Raw genomic sequence first — 17,639 nt, 5'->3', positions numbered from 1 at the left:
CGTAATGCATTGTTTATTGAACTTACTGGAGCATTCGGTAAAGATTTGGACATTGGAAGACACAGAGTTGCACTATTCTATTAAGGGCAAACAAAAGAGATCTACCCTGATTTTTTGCCCCAAGGTTTTTTCTTGGTCACTTCAATTACAGAGCAGCCCTCTCCCCAATCCCCCCCCCCCCCCCCCCCCAAAAAAAAAAAACACTTTCGGGTGAAAACACACAATATTCACAATTGTGACCATGAAAGCGGGTCAGGGATTTTTTTTCTCCCGCCAAAGTCAGTAACATTGCACTAGGACAAGCTCGTACTCTTTTTACTGTGCTAAGGTATATTAATGAACCACTGTAAGACGTCCTGACATCATTTTAACTAGATCGGAACGTCTCATATGTTTCGTTTTTTGCACCTAAAAGGCTAAACTTTAGGTGTCTTGAACAGAAGATATTGACTAAAGGCCCCCATACACTAGGGCGACTTGTCCTTAGGACAAGTCGCCCCCGACTTCCCCCTGAGCTTCCCCGGCTGCTCCCCGGGGGAGCTTGATTAGATTGGCACTTGATGTGCCATTTTTTACATGTGATAAATCGTCTCGATTTATCACATGTAAAAAACCCGGGGAGCAGGGGGGGGGGGGGGGCTACAGAGGTGGGAGCAGGGGGGCTGGGGACGCTGCGGGGACAGCGTCTGTGTCCCCCGCTGCTGGGGACGCTGCGGGGACAGCGTCTGTGTCCCCCGCTGCTGGTAACGCTGCGGGGACAGCGTCTGTGTCCCCCGCTGCTGGGGACGCTGCGGGGACAGCGTCTGTGTCCCCCGCTGCTGGGGACGCGGCGGGGGACACAGGCGGCATAGAGCCGGGCAGGGGGAGCCAGCGGGAGCTGTCAGTGCTAGAAAAAAAAAGCCTATACAATGAATGGGCAGCCTGTGATTGGCTGAGCGCTCTCTCAGCCAATTGCTGACTGGCTGAGAGAGCGCTCAGCCAATCACAGGCCGCCCATGCATTGTATGGGCTTTTTTTTTTATTCAATACTGACAGCTCCCGCCGGCTTCCTCTGCGCGGCTCTATGCCGCCTGTGTCCCCCGCAGCGTCCCCAGCCCCCCCTGCTTCCTCTACCGCCTCGCCGCCCCACTAGGTCCCAAGTCGGGTGGTCGGACGTGCAGCAGGTCCGACCACCCGACGCAGATCCGATGCGCACGGGACCGCGCATCGGATCTGAGAGGACATCAAAACTAGGTGATTTTGGTCCGATTTCGGCCAGATCCGACTGATCTGGCTGAAATCTGACCAAAATCGGCTAGTGTATAGGGGCCTTTAGAGCGAGACACTTTTGCACGTTTCAACTTTTTCACTCCGCCCTAATATACTGTATATGTTGAAAGTGAGCTGGGAGCTATGAAAGGCTGGGTAGGAATTTTCAGTCTGGGGGGAAAACGCAAGGAAGTGGCCCTGGGGTTGGCGTTGCTATATTTCAAAACTAGAAAATCTGGGTTCTTCCCAGAAGAGGAAGGCCAGAAACTGGTATGATCTTGGGAAATCCAAGATGTACAGTATAGCATCCCTTCCCCAGTGGTGTAGCTAGGTGCCACGGTGCCCGGAGCAAGGGCATGTTTCGCACCCCCCCCCAATTTGTAGTAGGCGGGGCTCTTGCATGATAAAAGCGGGCGCAGCCTAACATTATAAGACACACCGTAATGCCCATTACACATTAAGGGCCTTATTCTGGTTGGAGCGACCGGGCCGTACGCGTACGTCCCGGGATTTTTTATGATCTGCGCATGCGTACATTCGCTAATGCGCAGGCGCGAACACTCCACAACGCCTACGGACGGGTCTCTACGTGCGAAAAAACCTATACGCGAGTGTACGGGCATTGGGGGCGGCATAGGGGCGTGATGAGGGGAGCGGCCGAAATAATGAGGGAAAATGGGCGTAAATATGGGCGTACACGGGGGTGTGCACCAAAAATGAGCGGTGCTACTACCGCACGATCGACTAAAGCACCGTTCATTTCGGACACAAAACAGGCGGCCGCCAACCGACATCTCAAACCACCCCTACAGATACCGCATGCCAGCGTGCGCCTGGATTTGCTAATTTACGCTGATTACTACCAAACACATACACCTGGATGTAATAAGCAATGCTGCAGTCTATTAAGTCCAAACCATGATTTCACTACCTGCAAGCCACACACAGCACTCAAACACATTGGAAGCTTATCTTTCGAAACTTCTCAACATTTAAAGGTTTGTTTAATTTAAGGTAATAATCTTTTTAAGACCTGCTTATATACGCTAAGGTAGGTATTTGTTAAACAGTTATACACATTCACTACGTGCTTTCATAGACTTTACACAGTAGCACACTCAATCTACACAAGTCGACATGTGTCAACATGTTCACTCTAATACAAACATAGGTTTTGTATTTAGGATACAATAACATAAACCACATCTAACACCTACAAAGGATGTTTCAGCAATGTTTTAAGCCCATGTCCACTATTTTGCACATTAATTAATTCAATCAATTAATTAATTTTCATCATTATAGTTCAAAGGCAAGATTTGCAGGTCCATATATATGAAGGGTATGTCAGCGTACACGGACGTACGCTCACTCTCACGAGTGGTGACATAAGCTGACTTTTCTATTGAAAACAATAGGGACCCGTCCGTGCAAGCTGGCGTACGCTCAAATAGCCGCAAGAAGTCGGTGGGAAGACGGCCGAGAGACGTCCGTAAACGGTGGTGTACGCTCAATTGTACGCCAGTTGTCGGAGTGTAAGGGCTGGCCCGTCCGTGTACGTTGGCGTACGCACATTTGTACGCCACTCCCCTTCGACGTTGTTTCTGGCCGTACGTATGCGGCTGAGTTGTGGGTGGACTTAACCCCAACGGCCGCGTACGGATAGCGTACGTTGTTTTGGAACGTACGCACGTTTGGCCGCTACGATCAGAATAAGCTCCTAAGTCACATGCCCATTACATACTATATAACAAACCATAATACCCATTTGCACATTTGACACATAAAACCAAAAACTTTTTTGGAAGGAGGGCACAACATTTCTAGTTACACTGCTGTTGGGAGCCATCATGCTTCCATTTATATGTACGCACACACACAGGGCCGGTGCAAGGTTCCCCGGCAACCTAGGCAAGTGGTCAGCACAAACCCCACACACACACACACACACACACACACAGTGGGTGCCACCCACAACCCAGAAAGGACTCGCCACAGCCGGGGTGTATATGGTGACGGAGGGACCGCAGGCGGGCTGCAGGCTACTCTGCAGATGTAAATAACTGCTCACTCTGGGCCAGATGTATCAAAGTTCAAAAAGTGATAAAATGGAGAGTGATAAACAGCCAGCCAACCAGCTCCTAACTGCCATGTTACAGGCTAAGTTTGAAAAATGACAGGAAGGAGCTGATTGGCTGGTTGTTTATCACTCTTCACTTTATCACTATCTGAAGCTTAATACATCTGACCACTGGTGGATTTAGGGGGGGGGGGGGGGGGCACCCGGGCACGTGCCCCCCCTGTCATTTCTGACACTTTTTTTTTTCTCTTTTAAGTTGCCGCCGATCCTCCTGCCCCCCGTTCCGAATGCTGAAGCCAGGAGAGGCTTCAGAAGAAAATGTGGGTAATACTGCACATTTTCTTCTGAAGCCTCTCCTGGCTTCAGCGTTCCCAATAGTGCATTGCGCGGGTGCACGTTTGACGTCACCGCGCACACGCACAGTGCAGGGATGAGGGGTTTGGCCGCGGCGGCGGAGGTGGGAAAAGGGAGGGAGGAAGGGAGCGTGGCTACGTGCTGTAAGGGGGCAGAGGGAGTCATGGTGCTGTCACTCACACAATGGTGGAGCTGCTAATTCACAGATTTGTGTGCTCATTGGAATACACACATGCAGTCTATAAGAGAGGACAGCAGAGAGAGAGATAAGGACAGCAGAGAGAGAGATAAGGACAGCAGAGAGAGAGATATGGACAGCAGAGAGGACAGCAGAGAGAGAGATAAGGACAGCAGAGAGAGAGATAAAGAAAGCAGAGAGAAAGAGAGAGATAAAGACAGCAGAGAGAGAGGTAATGACAGCAGAGAGAGATAAGGACAGCAGAGAGAGAGATAAGGACAGCAGAAAGAGAGATAAAGACAGCAGAGAGATAAAGACAGCAGAGAGAGATAAAGACCGCAGAGAGAGAGAGATAAAGACAGCAGAGAGAGATAAGGACAGCAGAGGACAGCAGAGAGAGATAAGGACAGCAGAGAGGACAGCAGAGAGAGATAAGGACAGCAGAGAGAGATAAAGACAGCAGAGAGAGAGATAAAGACAGCAGAGAGGACAGCAGAGAGAGATAAGGACAGCAGAGAGAGAGATAAAGACAGCAGAGAGAGAGATAAAGACAGCAGAGAGAGAGAGATAAGGACAGCAGAGAGAGAGATAAGGACAGCAGAAAGAGAGATAAAGACAGCAGAGAGAGAGAGATAAAGACAGCAGAGAGAGATAAGGACAGCAGAGAGAGATAAGGACAGCAGAGAGAGATAAGGACAGCAGAGAGGACAGCAGAGAGAGATGAGGACAGCAGAGAGAGAGAGAGATAAGGACAGCAGAGAGAGAGAGAGAGAGATAAGGACAGCAGAGAGAAAGAGAGAGATAAAGACAGCAGAGAGAGATAAAGACAGCAGAGAGAGATAAAGACAGCAGAGAGAGAGATAAAGACAGCAGAGAGAGAGAGAGATAAAGACAGCAGAGAGATAAGGACAGCAGAGAGGACAGCAGAGAGAGAGAGATAAGGACAGCAGAGAGAGATAAAGACAGCAGAGAGGACAGCAGAGAGAGAGAGAGATAAGGACAGCAGAGAGAGAGAGATAAGGACAGCAGAGAAAGAGAGAGAGAGATAAGGACAGCAGTGAGAGAGATAAGGACAGCAGAGAGAGAGATAAGGACAGCAGAGAGAGAGAGAGAGATAAGGACAGCAGAGAGAGAGAGAGAGATAAAGACAGCAGAGAGAGATAAAGACAGCAGAGTGAGAGATAAAGACAGCAGAGAGAGATAAGGACAGCAGAGAAAGATAATGAAAGCAGAGAGGACAGCAGAGAGAGAGATAAGGACAGCAGAGAGAGAGATAAGGACAGCAGAGAGGACAGCAGAGAGAGAGAGATAAGGACAGCAGAGAGAGAGATAAGGACAGCAGAGAGGACGGCAGAGAGAGAGATAAGGACAGCAGAGAGGACAGCAGAGAGAGATTAGGACAGCAGAGAGAGAGATAAGAACAGCAGAGAGGACAGCAGAGAGAGAGATAAGGACAGCAGAGAGAGATAAGGACAGCAGAGAGAGAGAGAGAGAGAGATAAAGACAGCAGAGAGAGAGATAAAGACAGAAGAGAGAGAGATAAAGACAGCAGAGAGAGATAAAGACAGCAGAGAGAGATAAAGACAGCAGAGAGAGAGATAAGGACAGCAGAGAGGACAGCAGAGAGAGAGAGATAAGGACAGCAGAGAGAGAGATAAGGACAGCAGAGAGAGAGAGATAAGGACAGCAGAGAGGACAGCAGAGAGAGATAAGGACAGCAGAGAGAGAGAGATAAGGACAGCAGAGAGATAAGGACAGCAGAGAGAGAGATAAAGACAGCAGAGAGAGCAATAAAGACAGCAGAGAGAGATAGACAGCAGAGAGAGATAAAGACAGCAGAGAGAGATAAAGACAGCAGAGAGAGATAAAGACAGCAGAGAGAGATAAAGACAGCAGAGAGATAAGGACATCAGAGAGAGAAAGAGATAAGGATAGCAGAGAGGACAGCAGAGAGAGATAAAGACAGCAGAGAGAGATAAGGACAGCAGAGAGAGAGATAAGGACAGCAGAGAGGACAGCAGAGAGAGAGATAAAGACAGCAGAGAGAGATAAGGACAGCAGAGAGAGATAAGGACAGCAGAGAGAGATAAGGACAGCAGAGATGACAGCAGAGAGAGATAAGGACAGCAGAGTTGACAGCAGAGAGAGATAAGGACAGCAGAGAGAGAGATAAGGACAGCAGAGTTGACAGCAGAGAGAGATAAAGACAGCATAGAGAGAGATAAAGACAGCAGAGAGAGAGAGATAAGGACAGCAGAGAGAGAAAGATAAGGACAGCAGTGTGAGAGAGAGATAAGGACAGCAGTGAGAGAGATAAGGACAGCAGAGAGAGAGAGAGATAAGGACAGCAGAGAAAGAGAGATAGAGATAAAGACAGCAGAGAGATAGAGATAAAGACAGCAGAGAGAGATAAAGACAGCAGAGACAGATAAGGACGGCAGAGAGAGATAAGGACAGCAGAGAGAGAGATAAGGACAGAAGAGAGAGAGATAAGGACAGCAGAGAGGACAGCAGATAGAGAGATAAGGACAGCAGAGAGAGAGATAAGGACAGCAGAGAGAGAGATAAGGACAGCAGAGAGAGATAAGGACAGCAGAGAGAGATAAGGACAGCAGAGAGAGAGAGAGATAAGGACAGCAGAGAGGACAGCAGAGAGAGAGATAATGACAGCAGAGAGGACAGCAGAGAGTCATATAAAGACAACAGAGAGAGATAAAGACAGTAGAGAGAGATAAAGACAGCAGAGAGAGATAAAGACAACAGAGAGGACAGCAGAGAGAGAGAGAGAGATAAGGACAGCAGAGAGAGAGAGATAAGGACAGCAGAGAGAGAGATAAGGACAGCAGAGAGAGAGAGATAAGGACAGCAGAGAGGACATCAGAAAGAGATTAGGACAGCAGAGAGAGAGATAAGGACAGCAGAGAGAGAGATAAGGACAGCAGAGAGAGAGAGATAAGGACAGCAGAGAGAGAGAGAGATAAGGACAGCAGAGAGAGAGATAAAGACAGCAGAGAGAGAGAGTGATAAAGACAGCAGAGAGAGATAAAGACAACAGAGAGAGCAATAAAGACAGCAGAGAGAGAGATAAGGACAGCATAGAGAGAGGTAAGGACAGCAGAGAGAGATAAAGACAGCAGAGAGAGAGATAAGGACAGCAGAGAGGACAGCAGAGAGAGAGAGAGATAAGGACAGCAGAGAGAGACAGATAAAGACAGCAGAGAGAGAGGTAAGGACAGCAGAGAGCAATAAAGACAGCAGAGAGAGAGATAACGACAGCATAGAGAGAGGTAAGGACAGCAGAGAGAGATAAAGACAGCAGAGAGAGAGAGATAAGGACAGCAGAGAGGACAGCAGAGAGAGAGAGAGATAAGGACAGCAGAGAGAGACAGATAAAGACAGCAGAGAGAGAGATAGACAGCACAGAGAGAGAGAAAGAGAGATAAAGACAGCAGAGAGAGATAAGGACAGCAGAGAGAGATAAGGACAGCAGAGAGAGATAAAGACAGCAGAGAGAGATAAAGACAGCAGAGAGAGATAAGGAAAGCAGAGAGAGAGATAAGGACAGCAGAGAGATAAAGACAACAGAGAGAGATAAAGACAGCAGAGAGAGAGAGATAAGGACAGCAGAGAGAGATAAGGACTGCAGAGAGAGAGCGATAAGGACAGCAAAGAGAGAGAGATAAGGACAGCAAAGAGAGAGAGAGAGATAAGGACAGCAGAGAGCGAGAGATAAGGACAGCAGAGAGAGATAAGGACAGCAGAGAGAGAGCGAGAGATAAGGACAGCAGAGAGAGATAAGGACAGCAGAGAGAGAGATAAAGACAGCAGGAGAGAGAGCGATAAAGACAGCAGAGAGAGAGAGAGAAAGACAGCAGAGAGAGAGATATAAGGACAGTAGAGAGAGAGAGAGATAAAGACAGCAGAGAGAGATAAGGACAGCAGAGAGAGATAAGGACAGCAGAGAGAGATAAAGACAGCAGAGAGAGATAAAGACAGCAGAGAGAGATAAGGAAAGCAGAGAGAGAGGTAAGGACAGCAGAGAGAGATAAAGACAGCAGAGAGATAAGGACAGCAGAGAGAGAGAGATAAGGACAGCAGAGAGGACAACAGAGAGAGAGAGAGATAAGGACAGCAGAGAGAGACAGATAAAGACAGCAGAGAGAGAGATAAAGACAGCAGAGAGAGAGAGATATAAAGACAGCAGAGAGAGATAAGGACAGCAGAGAGAGATAAGGACAGCAGAGAGAGATAAAGACAGCAGAGAGAGATAAAGACAGCAGAGAGAGATAAGGAAAGCAGAGAGAGATAAGGACAGCAGAGAGAGAGATAAGGACAGCAGAGAGATAAAGACAACAGAGAGAGATAAAGACAGCAGAGAGAGATAAAGACAGCATAGAGAGAGATAAGGACAGCAGAGAGAGATAAGGACAGCAGAGAGAGAGATAAGGACAGCAGAGAGAGAGAGAGAGATTAGGACAGCAGAGAGAGAGTGAGATAAGGACAGCAGAGAGAGAGCGAGAGATAAGGACAGCAGAGAGAGAGAGATAAGGACAGCAGAGAGAGATAAGGACAGCAGAGAGAGAGAGATAAGGACAGCAGAGAGAGAGATACAGACAGCAGAGAGAGAGATAAAGACAGCAGAGAGAGATAAGGAAAGCAGAGAGAGATAAGGACAGCAGAGAGAGAGATAAGGACAGCAGAGAGATAAAGAAAACAGAGAGAGATAAAGACAGCAGAGAGAGATAAAGACAGCATATAGAGAGATAAGGACAGCAGAGAGAGATAAGGACAGAAGAGAGAGAGAGATAAGGACAGCAGAGAGAGAGCGAGAGATAAGGACAGCAGAGAGAGAGATAAGGACAGCAGAGAGAGAGCGAGAGATAAGGACAGCAGAGAGAGAGAGATAAGGACAGCAGAGAGAGAGAGAGAGATAAGGACAGCAGAGAGAGAGAGAGATAAGGACAGCAGAGAGAGAGCGAGAGATAAGGACGGCAGAGAGAGAGAGATAAGGACAGCAGAGAGAGAGAGAGATAAGGACAGCAGAAAGGACAGCAGAGAGAGATAAGGAAAGCAGAGAGATATAGATAAGGACAGCAGAGAGAGAGATAAGGACAGCAGAGAGAGTTAAGGACAGCAGAGAGAGATAAGGACAGCAGAGAGAGATAAGGACAGCAGACAGAGAGAGATAAGGACAGCAGAGAGAGAGATAAGGACAGCAGAGAGAGAGATAAGGACAGCAGAGAGAGAGAGATAAGGACAGCAGAGAGAGAGAGATAAGGACAGCAGAGAGAGAGATAAGGACAGCAGAGAGAGATAAGGACAGCAGAGAGAGAGATAAAGACAGCAGAGAGAGAGAGATAAAGACAGCAGAGAGCGATATAAGGATGGCAGAGAGAGAGATAAAGACAGCAGAGAGAGATATAAGGACGGCAGAGAGAGAGAGAGATAAGGACGGCAGAGAGAGAGAGAGATAAGGACGGCAGAGAGAGAGAGATAAAGACAGCAGAGAGAGAGATTAGGACAGCAGAGAGAGAGAGAGATAAAGACAGCAGAGAGAGATAAAGACAGCAGAGAGAGAGATAAGGACAGCAGAGAGGACACCATAGAGAGAGATAGACAGCAGAGAGAGAGATAGACAGCAGAGAGAGATAAAGACAGCAGAGAGAGATAAAGACAGCAGAGAGAGATAAAGACAGCAGAGAGAGAGATAAGGACAGCAGAGAGAGAGATAAAGACAGCAGAGAGAGAGATATAAGGACCGCAGAGAGAGAGAGAGAGATAAGGACAGCAGAGAGAGAGATAAGGACAGCAGAGAGAGATAAAAACAGCAGAGAGAGAGATAAAGATAGCAGAGAGAGAGATAAAGACAGCAGAGAGAGATATTAGGACAGCAGAGAGAGAGATAAAGACAGCAGGGAGAGATAAAGACAGCAGAGAGGACAGCAGAGAGAGAGATAAGGACAGCAGAGAGAGAGATAAGGACAGCAGAGAGAGATAGACAGCAGAGAGAGATAAAGACAGCAGAGAGAGAGATAAAGACAGCAGGGAGAGATAAAGACAGCAGAGAGGACAGCAGAGAGAAAGATAAGGACAGCAGAGAGAGAGATAAGGACAGCAGAGAGAGATAGACAGCAGAGAGAGATAAAGACAGCAGAGAGAGATAAAGAAAGCAGAGAGAGATAAAAGACAGCAGATAGAGAGATAGACAGCAGAGAGAGAGATAGACAGCAGAGAGAGAGATAGACAGCAGAGAGAGATAAAGACAGCAGAGAGAGATAAAGACAGCAGAGAGAGATAAAGACAGCAGAGAGAGATAAAGACAGCAGAGATAAAGACAGCAGAGAGAGATAAAGACAGCAGAGAGAGAGATAAGGACCGCAGAGAGAGAGAGATAAGGACAGCAGAGAGAGAGAGAGATAAGGACAGCAGAGAGAGAGATAAGGACAGCAGAGAGAGAGGTAAGGACAACAGAGAGATAAAGACAGCAGAGAGATAATGACAGCAGAGAGATAATGACAGCAGAGAGAGATAAGGACAGCAGAGAGAGAGAGAGAGAGAGATAAGGACAGCAGAGAGGACAGCAGAGAGAGAGAGATAAGGACAGCAGAGAGAGACAGATAAAGACAACAGAGAGAGAGAGAAAGACAGCAGATAGAGAGAGAGATAAAGACAGCAGAGAGAGATAAGGACAGGAGAGAGAGATAAGGACAGCAGAGAGAGAGAGAGAGATAAAGAGAGCAGAGAGAGATAAAGAGAGCAGAGAGAGATAAAGACAGCAGAGAGACAAAGACAACATAGAGAGAGATAAAGACAGCAGAGAGAGATAAAGACAGCAGAGAGAGATAAAGACAGCAGAGAGAGATAAAGACAGCAGAGAGAGAGATAAAGACAGCAGAGAGAGATAAAGACAGCAGAGAGAGATAAGTACAGCAGAGAGAGAGATAAGGACAGCAGAGAGAGAGAGAGATAAGGACAGCAGAGAGAGATAAGGACAGCAGAGAGAGATAAAGACAGCAGAGAGAGATAAAGACAGCAGAGAGAGATAAAGACCGCAGATAGATAGATAAGGACAGGAGAGAGAGAGATAAAGACAGCAGAGAGAGATAGACAGCAGAGAGAGATAAGGACGGCAGAAAGAGATAAGGATGGCAGAAAGAGAGAGATAAGGTCGGCAAAGAGAGAGAGAGATAAGGACGGCAGAGAGAGATAAGGATGGCAGAGAGAGAGAGAGATAAGGACAGCAGAGAGAGAGAGAGAGATTAGGACAGCAGAGAGAGAGATAAAGACAGCAGAGAGAGATAAAGACAACAGAGAGAGATAAAGACAGCAGCGAGAGAGATAAAGACAGCAGAGAGGACACCAGAGAGAGAGATAAGGACAGCAGAGAGAGAGAGAGAGATAAAGACAGCAGAGAGAGCGATAGACAGCAGAGAGATAAAGACAGCAGAGAGAGATAAAGACAGCATAGAGAGAGATAAAGACAGCAGAGAGAGATAAAGACAGCAGAGAGAGCGATAGACAGCAGAGAGATAAAGACAGCAGAGAGAGATAAAGACAGCATAGAGAGAGATAAAGACAGCAGAGAGAGATAAAGACAGCAGAGAGAGAGATAAGGAGAGCAGATAGAGAGATAAGGACAGCAGAGAGAGAGAGATAAGGACAGCAGAGAGAGAGAGATAAGGACAGCAGAGAGAGAGATAAGGACAGCAGAGAGAGAGATAAGGACAGCAGAGAGGACAGCAGAGAGAGATAAGGACAGCAGAGAGATATAGATAAGGACAGCAGAGAGAGAGATAAGGACAGCAGAGAGAGAGAGATAAGGACAGCAGAGAGAGAGAGATAAGGACAGCAGAGAGAGAGAGATAAGGACAGCAAAGAGAGAGCGAGAGATAAGGACAGCAGAGAGAGCGAGAGAGATAAAGACAGCAGAGACAGAGATAAAGACAGCAGAGAGAGAGATAAAGACAGCAGAGACAGAGATAAAGACAGCAGAGACAGAGATAAAGACAGCAGAGAGAGATAAGGACAGCAGAGAGAGAGATAAGGACAGGAGAGAGAGAGATAAGGACAGGAGAGATAGAGATAAAGACAGCAGAGAGAGATAAAGACAGCAGAGAGAGAGAAATAAGGACAGCAGAGAGGACAGCAGAGAGAGAGAGATAAGGACAGCAAAGAGAGAGAGAGATAAGGACAGCAGAGAGAGATAAAGACAGCAGAGAGTGAGAGATAAAGACAGCAGAGAGAGATAAAGACAGCAGAGAGATAGATAAGGACAGGAGAGAGAGAAATAAAGACAGCAGAGAGAGATAAGGACGGCAGAGAGAGAGATAAGGACAGCAGAAAGAGAGAGATAAGGACGGCAGAGAGAGAGATATAAGGACGGCAGAGAGAGAGAGATATAAGGACGGCAGAGAGAGAGAGAGAGATAAGGACAGCAGAGAGAGAGAGAGAGAGATTAGGACAGCAGTGAGAGAGAGTTAAAGACAGCAGAGAGAGATAAAGACAGCAGAGAGATAAAGACAGCAGAGAGATAAAGACAGCAGAGAGATAAAGACAGCAGAGAGAGATAAGGACAGCAGAGAGGACTGCAGAGAGAGATAAGGACAGCAGAGAGAGATAAGGACAGCAGAGAGAGAGATAAGGACAGCAGAGAGAGAGAGAGAGATAAGGACAGCAGAGAGAGAGATAAAGACAGCAGAGAGAGATAAAGACAGCAGAGAGAGATAAAGACAGCAGAGAGAGATAAAGACAGTAGAGAGAGAGATAAGGACAGCAGAGAGAGAGAGATAAAGACAGCAGAGAGAGAGTAACAATCACTTTCATTATTCAAGATAAGCAGAGTACCTTGGAGACAGCGTCGGGTTCTATGGAGGCAGCGTTGATGGTCCCGTGGAGGCTGCAGTGCATCACATTAGGGAGTGCAGGGCAGCACAGGCGTCGGTGGGTCGTGTAGACGGTGGAGGCATCAGCGGTGGGTTTCGTGGAGGCTGCGGCGGCGGGTCCCGAGAAGGATACGGCTGCAGAGCCCATGGCTCTGCCTGCGGCCTGTTTCATTTATCACTAGAGCGTGACATCAATCAAGCCCCGGCAGTGGCATTAAAGAGTGGAGGGGGAGGGTCCGCAAAGGGCTAATTGCCGGGGGAAGGGGGGTTGGTGGGAGGTCGGGCAGGCGGCGCATTGTGAACCGGGGATGCGGGGTGACTATTGACGCCACTGGACAGCGTGTTTTCAGGCAGCGCCTGCGCCGCAGCCTACGGGGCGGGCAGTGGCAGGCATGTACATGCTGGTCGCCGGCGCCGACATAGACAGCGCTGCCAGCCCATCTACCCGCCGCACGCCAGATGCAAGGGGTCCGCAGAGACAGTCCGGAGCTTATGCTCGCAGGGGAGAGACAGAGCGGGACACAGGCAGCGATGCCTGTGTCCCGCTCTGTCTCTCCTCTGCGAGCATAAGCTCCGGACTGTCTCTGCGGCCCCCCTTGCATCCAGCGCCTTGGTCATGTCACTCCCCTCTGTACCCACTCAGGCTGGCTGTTACCCTCTCCCCCGCCGGTGCCTAATCTCATTCTGGCTGTTATTCTGTCACCCTCCCCCAGCTGCAAGCCTCAGACATTTTGGGCACTGCCGCTGTGCAAGATCCAGCACCATTTGTCGGGGCTTCACAAACTGAAACCACCACTGTTGCTGAGCTGTTCCCGATGCCCTAGGCAATTGCCTAGGGTTGGCTCTGGCTGCCGCCCATTATAGGTGCCGCACCTAAGCCCGTACACTTCCTAGGGATGGACATCGATGGTCGATGTATCAGAAACATCGATGTTTTTATTTCGATGTTAGTGTTTTTGCCATTTAATGGTGACCTTCCGATGTTTGTCACCATCGAATGCTAATCATTCGATGGTGTACCGATGGTGGCTTATTTTTTGTAATTCCCAAAAGATATGCCTCCCCTGGCTGCTGTGTCTGTGTCAGGGAAACTTCCTAGGTTCGTTGGAGGCTGTCTGACTTTCTCTGCTTCCCTCCCTCTCCCTCTCTATGGTTGCTGTAGCTGCTAGGCAACAGGGCCCACTGCTAGTTCTGATTGGCTCTCACTGACTCAGAGAGCCAATCAGAGCACAAACCTCACCCTGCAGCACCAGTCACTGAAACAGCAGCAAATTTCACAGACACACTGAGCTCTGGAGGATTCAGAGAGGAGGAGACGTCACTGAATGTTATACCAGCTCAGGCAAGCTACAATAATAATAATAATGAGCACACAATACAACTAGCTGCAGATATTTGTGAATGTCAGTCACATACAACACTCATTAATATACTGCATTAGTATTACCAGGCAGCAACCACTATATCATCATCAGTGTCTGTTTTGGGAACATAGTGAGGAACAATATACACAGTCCTGGGAACCAAGAATGAACCAAGCTAAAGGTGCCCATACACTGCTGCGACCTTCCCGGCAGCACGGACACATGCGATCCGTGATGGATTGCATGCGTCCCTGCTTCCGGCCCGCCTCACCGCCAGGAGGAACGGGTGGTCGGACCGTGGACGGCCTGCCGGTCTGACCACCTGGTCGGGTCCGACGCACACGGAACCCAACGGCATGTCAAGGAGAGGCGATTTGGTCCGATTTAAGGGGTCAATTGGTCGCAATTGGCCAAAATCGGACCAAATCGCCTTAGTGTAGGGGCACCTTAACTGTTTTTATATATAGTGAACTATTTTTTATATTACGTGACCTGGTCGCTAGCGATTGGTCGCTCAGCAACCAAATTGCTGGTTATCAGTATTTTACTGGTGACCAGCGATTCTAGCAAGTTCCTGCGACCAGCGACCGTCGCTGGGCTGCGGTGGGAGCGCACACACGGCGAAGGTCGCTAGGTATCACCGGCAATATGGTCTAGATGCGCAGAGATGTTCCTTCCTCGGCGTCTGTATTCAGAATGATTTCTGTCCAATCAGGAGCCGACTTTCTCGGTTTCTGATTGGCCAGAAATCATTCTGTCCAGAGACGCCGAGGAGGAAACATCTCTGCGCCTGTCAAAGTCCTGCGAGCCGGGTATGAGATGGGAGCAGCGCTGTCACCGGAGAGGATGCCGAGGTCGTCGCCGGGGACCAGGTGAGTAGGATTTGCTTCCTTAGGTACCCCTGGGGACTACCTCGGATCCTGGACCCCGGATTCTTCAGGACAGGAGCCCCGGAACCCCAGGACCAGCCCCGGAACCAGGACCAAGGCCCCGGAACCGGACTCTTCTGCCCTGGAGCCCGGACCCAGGATCCAGGGACCGACCTATGGGCTCAAGGTAGGTAAGTATCAGTGTGTGTGTGTTATGTGTGTATTAAACTTTTATTTTACAGTGTGTCAGTGTGTTTTTGTTAACTATTTTTTCTACTGTTGAACTACAAGTGCCAGTTTGCCCTTTAATGCCCCGCATGCTGGGACTTGTGGTTCTCCAAGTCCCAGCATGTGGGGTAGGCTTGCTGGGACTCATAGTTCGCCAGTAAAAAACAATAGTTTTTCTTCTACGATCCCCATGGCAGCCATACATTGGGATATTCCCTTCCCCCACTAGAGCAGACAGGATTGATTTCTCTTGGGACCGCCCTCCTTGGGTATAATAGACCCCTCCTTCACCTCTGTTGTATCTTTTTTCCTGTCTCCGTTTTAGAGTAGACAGCGTAGGCAGTTATTTTTGTTTAAACAGGGTTACCTCGGCAGCATGGAGCTGAATGGGGTGGCTCCCCGGGGAGAGGATGGTGCAGGAGGCCAGTCTGACCCGTCTCCCTGCACGTACATACCCTGCCGCTGGTTTGGAGACTGGAAACGGAGTCCATATAACAGGCATCCGCACATGTAAGCGGGTTCTCCCCACAGCGTCAGACCCGCTGGAAGCCGCGGCTGCACGCTACAGATTCTAAGGCAGAAGGGGCGGAAGTACCGGTTACGCGTCACTTCCGCCCACAGACGCCGGAGGTGCGTCTCGCAGATCAGTCCCCTGACTACACGGGACTGGGAGATTGGTTCCGCTCGGCTATCCTGAATGCACACGCGATTTGAGCAGCAATACAGGGGTTAAATAGCCGGAGAATGGCGTTCTCAGTGGCATTCAAATCTGTTTGCAGCGTGGAGTATTACACTGAGTGCTGTTTTTCCTATCATGGATGCGCCTTCTCCCCAGAAGCCAGATGATGCCCCAGTGAGGTAAGCCCTTTGATTTTGGGCATCAGTTGTTTTTATTTGAGTTAGATATTGAGTGTAGTTTCTGTCTTTTTAGTGTGCCTGTCTCTCCTGTGCATAAGAAGAGAACCGCTAAGAAGAAGTTCATTGAATCCATATGCATGACATGTGATCAGACTTTTGCTTCAGCACAGAAGAAGGCAATATGTGAATTATGTGAAATGGCACAAACTAAGGTGCCTAAAAAGTCAGAACACACTGAGGTCATTAAAGAGTTAATGGCCTGGATGAAAGAGAACTTTGTTTCTAAAAATGAATTTACCCAGAGCCAGTCTGTGAAAAGGTCAAGAGTACAGGCTGAATTCACAACTGAGGAAGATTCCTCAGATGAATTTGAATGTGAAGATAAGGGTTCGTCAGAGGAGTCAGGCGAACTAGAGGATGTCAGAACATTTAACTTGGAGCTGGTAGAAAGCATGTTAAAACATATATACAAGGCTATGAATTTTAAGGAAGTGGCATCTACCTCTGAGACTAAGGATCCACTGTATGAAGACAGGGATAAAAGAGGAAGAACCTTCCCTGTAAACAAAGTCATAAGAGATATGATAAATAAAGAATGGACCAGCATTGACAAAAGATTTACCCTAGGAAACAGGGTAGAAAGAATGTACCCATTTAAAGATGAGGAATTTCTCGGTTGGTGCACTACACCTAAGGTAGACGCGGCGGTGGCCGAAATTATTTCTAAGTCCACTATTCCAGAGGAAGATGCAGCGGCATTTAAAGATGCCATGGACAGAAAAATTGAGAATTCCTTACGTAAGGTTCATTCAGCATCGGCGGGTTCCATGAAGACTAATGTGGCGATGGCGTCAGTGGCCAGGGCGATTAGACTGTGGACCTCTAATCTGAAAACAGACGTGGAAGAGAAGATATCAAAACAATATCTTATCAGAAATCTTGATATTATACAGAAGGCTATTGACTTCTTATGTGAGACTTCTCTTGATGGGGTTTCCTTTGCGGCCAAAGCTATGGCGGCAGGAGTAACAGTGCGTAGAGCTCTGTGGCTAAAACCCTGGAACGCAGACGCTAATTCGAAGAATAAATTAACCAACTTACCCTTTGAAGGAAAGTTCTTATTTGGTTCCAAACTTGATACAATGATACAAAGAATTTCAGGGGGAAAATCTGTCCACTTACCCCAAGAGAAGAAGAATCGATTCAATTTTCCTGCTTCCACAAAGCAGGCATATAGGGAGGCGAAGACATATCGACCTGGGAAGACAGATTACAAAAGAGGAAATGCTAATTCCTCTAGACAGTCATTTCGTCAAATACCCACCCCCCGCCGCCGCCTTGTCAAGCACCCCCCCCCGGCCGCCCCGTCGCCCCGCCGCCTATGCTAACCCCCTCCCCCGCAGTCTTACCTATCGCGCTGGTCCCGGCGGCTCCGTTCTTCTGCTGAGGACCACCACAAAATGGCCGCCCCCATACAGCAGACACTTTCAGAGAACTGTTTGCTATATGGGGCGGCCATTTTGTGGTGGTCCTCATCAGAAGAACGGAGCCGCCGGGACCAGCTAGATACGTAAGTCT

The sequence above is a fragment of the Crinia signifera genome, chromosome 4 (genome assembly GCF_055691185.1).
Source record: "Crinia signifera chromosome 4, ASM5569118v1, whole genome shotgun sequence".
Taxonomy (NCBI): Eukaryota; Metazoa; Chordata; class Amphibia; order Anura; family Myobatrachidae; genus Crinia; species Crinia signifera.
Note: the sequence above shows the minus strand (reverse complement) of the source record.